Here is a 5,000-nt window from a genome sequence, read left to right on the forward strand (position 1 = left end):
CCTTCCTCTCCTTTACTCCCCCTTCTCAATCCCTTCCTCCTCCTTTCCTTCCCCCTTCCTACTCCCTTCCTCCTCCATTCCTCTCCCCTTCCCACTCCCTTCCTCCTCCTTTCCTCCCCCTTCACACTCCCCTCCCTCTCCTTTCCTCCCTCCTTCTCACTACCTTCCCCCTCCCTTCCTCCTTCTATTCATTCCTTTCCTCCTCCTTTCCCTTCCTCTCCTCTTTCCTCTCACTCCCTTCCTCCTCCTTTCATCATCCCCCGTCCCACTCCCATCCTCCTCCTTTCCTCCCACCTTCTCACTCCCTTCCTCCTCCTTTCTTCCCCCCTTTCCACTCCTATCCCTCTCCTTTCATCCCTCCTTCTCACTCCCGTCCCCCTCCTTTCCTCCTCCTATTCAATCCCTTCCTCCTCCTTTCCTCCCAACTTCCCACTCCCTTCCTCCTCCTTTCCGCCTACCTTCCCACTCCCTTCCCTGGCTTTCCTCTTCCCTTTCACTCCCTTCCTCCTTCTTTCCTCCCCCTTCCCAATACCTTCTCCTCCTTTACTCCTCCTTCTCATTCCCTTCCTCCTCCTTTCCTACCCACTTCCCACTCCCTTCCTCCTCCTTTCCTCCCACCTTCCCACTCCCTTCCTCCTCCTTTCCGCCTACCTTCCCACTCCTTTCCCCTGCTTTCCTCTTCCCTCTCACTCCCTTCCTCTTCCTTTCCTCCCCCTTCCCATACTATCCCCCTCCTTTCCTCCCTATTTTCACTACCTTCCCTCCTTTCCTCTACTCCCTATCCTCTCATTTCCTCCAATCCCTTCAACTTCCTTTCCCTCCCACTTCTCACACCTTTCCTCCTCCTTTCCTCCCTCCTTCCTACTACCTTCCGCCTCATTTCCTTCCCCTTCGCTTTTCATTCCCCCTCTTTTCGTCCTTCCTTCTCACTCCCTTCCCCCTCCTTTACTTCCCCCTTCTCACTCCCTTTCCCCTTCTTTCTTCTCATATTTTCAATCCTTTCCCCCTCATTTCTCCCTCCTTTTCACTCCCTTTCCCCTCCTTTCATCCACCCTTCTCATTCCCTTCCCCCTCCTTTCTTCCCTCCTTATCAATCCTTTCCCCAACCCTTGTGACTCACTTCTGCCTCATTTTGTCCCCCTTCTCACTTCCTTCCCCTCCTTTCCTCCCTACTTTTCACTCCCTTTCCCCCTCCTTTCCTCCACCCTCGTCACTCCCATACCCTCCTTTCCTCCCTCCTTCTCCCTACTTTACATGGTTTATCATTCGTTATCATCATCACATGTTTGTTCAATAGTTTATAGTCTTTCTAAGCCATGAATAAAAATTTACGAAATATAAACTGGCATAGAAATAGCATAAACAGACAGAAGTGAACAAACGTGTGAGGCCATTGTCCTGCATTCTTCTAATAATGGATGATGATGAAGATGATGATAACGAATGATAAACAATGAATAAAAATTTGCAGATATAAACTGGCATAGAAATACCATAATCAGATGGGATTGAACAAATATATCTGAGGCCTTTATCCTGTATTTGACTAATCATGGGTGATGATGATGATGATAAGGAATGATAAACCATGTAAATTATGGAAAAGGAGGGAGGAAAGGAGGGGAATGGAGTGACAAGGGTAGAGGAAAGGAGGGGGAAGGGAGTGAGAAGTAGGGAGAAAAAGAGGGGAAGGGAGTGAGAAGTAGGGAGGAAAAGAGGGGAAGGAAGTGAGAAGGGGGACAAAAGGAGGCGGATGTGAGTGACAAGGGCGGAGGAAAGTGGGGGGGGGGGAAGGATTGAGAAGGAAGTAGGAAAGGAGGGGGAAGGGAGTGAGAAATAGGGAGGAAAAGAGGGGAAGGAAGTTAGAAAGGGGACAAAAGGAGGCGGATGTGAGTGACAAGGGTGGAGGAAAGGGGGGGGGAAGGATTGAGAAGGAAGTAGGAAAGGAGGGGGAAGGGAGTGAGAAATAGGGAGGAAAAGAGGGGAAGGAAGTGAGAAGGGGAACAAAAGAAGGCGGATGGGAGTGACAAGGGTGGAGGAAAGGGGGGAAAGGATTGAGAAGGAGGGAAGAAAGAAGGGGGAAGGGAATGAGAAGTGTGGTTAAAAGGAGGAGAAAGGGAGTGAAGAGGATGGAGAAAGGAGGGGAAAGGAATGAAATTATGAGAAGAAAGGAGGGGGAAGGGAGTGAGAAGGGGGAAGTAAAGGAGGGGGGAGGGAGTAGGAAGGGGGTAGGAACGTTGGAGGAAGAGATTGAGAAGGAGGGATTAAAGTAACGGAAAGGGAGGGAGAGGGAGGAGGAAAGGAGGGGAAGGGAGTGGGAAAGTGAGAGGAAAGGAGGAGAAGGAATTGAGAAGGAGGAGATAAGGAGGGGGAAGGTGGTGAGAGGGAAGAGGAGAGGAGGAGAAGGGAATGGGAAGGGGGGAGGAAAAGAGGAGGAAGGGAGTGGGAAGGGGGAGGAAAGGAGGATGAATGGATTGAGAAGGAGGAGGAAATGAGAGGGAAGGGGTGAGGAAAGGAGGAGAAGGGAGTGGGTAGGGGGTAGTTAAGTTGGAGGAAGGGAGTGAGAAGGAGGGAGGAAAGGAGGGGAAATGGAGAGAGAGGGAGGAGGAAAAGATAGAAAGGGAGTGGGAAGGGGGGAGGAAAGGAGGAGGAAGGGAGTGGGAAGGGGGGAAGAAAGGAGGAGGAAGGGCATAACTATTAGAAATTATCGAGCTTGAGCGGGTCTCGAACCTCAGCCATAGAGATTGCCAGGGAAAGACATGGCCAATAGGCTATCACACAAAGATGCAATGATGTGTGGATGTTCTCGGGAATATATATATGACTATGCTTTCACGCATATATCTTTAGACCATTCTCCATATCTACTGCATTAATCTTCCTTTTGTTATTTACAAATATTATGTTGTTTTTATCTCTTGTACCATAAGTAAATGAGTGTTTAAATGCAATCAATGCATAACGCTCTTGTGATCTTCACTACCCATTATTAGTATAACATATTGATTCATTCATATACTTTGGTTAGAGACTTTATTTATTACAGGTTTTTGTTTGTCAAGTATAATCAAGAACTTTCTGTGTTTAAAGGTATATTTTTCTTCATGAAAGAAGATATTTATGTGTTGTTGAAGCATATTCTTGTTCTAGCGATACACTCATTACTTCGTACTAAGCCACTTATCACTTAACCTTTTCAACATGTATAAAAATCCTTTAGAGAAATTGTACTTTTCACTTTTCTGAACTAGAAATCCCATAAACAATTTATTCAGTATTTCATTTGATCACTGTCTAAAATGCTGACTTTTGCAGAGAAAGTTACTATACTGCCGATCAAATGCAATTTACCCCAAAGTTCTTAATTCATTCATTGTCTAACAGGATTTTGAAATAAAATAATTAGACTCTGCTCTTATCGTCCTGTTTCATAAAGAGATTAAGTCAACAGCAATAAACTTAATAAATTGCTGATACATAACCTGAATTAAATGCGCTTTAGTACTTAATGCTAAATCTCAGAATAATGAGAAGACTGTCATAAAAAAGAAACTCCAACAGTCAGTGATCGTCGGAAGCACTTGGCGAACTAACACTGAGAATTGGAATTCAGAGATCTTGATATTTTAATCAACTTAAATTCACTTTGAATAAACACTCTTGCATAATTATGCTCCTAATAGCTGTTTTGTAGTTCATTTTGCTGAGCCAACTTTGTATATTCATTTGGATCATGGTGAGCAAAGAAAAAAGGAAGAATTTTATGGAAGGAAAAAAGTATTCTCATTATGACCCAAGCCAAAAACGTTTAAACAATCTTCATCCCGTTGTAAATTTAAATAAGCTGCAATTGTATTCAACATAACGTTTTAAAGTTGATATTGTCACAGGAATTGGAAAAGGAGTTACCTTATAATGAAGGAACCTTTAATTTACTCTACGCTAAACTGAAATTAACAATTGTCGTTCCTTTTGGCTGAGACAGATAGACAAAGGAATACTTTTCATCAGTCTTTACAAGTTTTTATTTATTGTTCAAAATATGTTAGAATATATAGGTCTTGAGGAAGTATATGTTTCCTCCACTGAAGTTTAGGTTATAGAGCGGAGTAGTAATAGAGGCAATAGAAAAAAACAAAAAACCTAATTAAAACCTGTCTTCAGTGACTTACCTAAAACCTATTCGTTTCATCTTCCATTATACAGCAAAATCTACCAGCAGTGATTTTTTTTTTCTAAAACGTCAATATTAGTGAATATAAAACCTATTATATCAATTTATCTAGTGACACAAAAAGTACAGAATTATCTCCGTTTTTTTAAGTGCTCAAAGTATAAAAAAAAAAAAAAATCCTATCGTGAGGTATAAAATGTTGCTTTAACAATCAAAATCCCATTATGCCAAATTCGTGTAAAAGATCCCAAAGATCCTTTCAATGAACCTTGTAAAAGCTCTTAAGTTAATGTGTTATATGCCATATTATTTAAGTGATGTTTTTCTTCTCTTAACCTTAACTCATAACAGAAATCAAGGTAATCTGTTGAAAGGGAGTTAGAAACATGCTTAATCTCGATAGTTTCTAGTAGTACCTTCAACTTCATCATCTTTGTAAGCTAGGGATAGGGATTTTAAATGAATCCTGAAGGTATACCTGCTGATCATCAATAATCATTACCTGGTCGTTATGGTATGTATGAATAACTGACCATTGCTACTAGTGCAGTGACAGAAGAAGTCATGGATCCGCTGGTAAGTTGTAAATACTGGTCAATGAAGGTTTGGAAAAAAACAACTTATGTCAGTTCTGGAGTCCATGTGGAAAATATAGAAATGCTCTTTTATTTCTATGCTCCCATCTGCAGTCTTTGTGGGGGTTGGTTAATGAATAGAGTGGTATTATAAATTTACTGATCTAAACAAATATCAAAGTAATTACAAACATTCTGTAAAAAATAACTATTAGAAAAAATTAAGGAGATGACAATTACATTCGCTTATG

The sequence above is a fragment of the Palaemon carinicauda genome, chromosome 42, assembly GCF_036898095.1.
Source record: "Palaemon carinicauda isolate YSFRI2023 chromosome 42, ASM3689809v2, whole genome shotgun sequence".
NCBI lineage: Eukaryota > Metazoa > Arthropoda > Malacostraca > Decapoda > Palaemonidae > Palaemon > Palaemon carinicauda.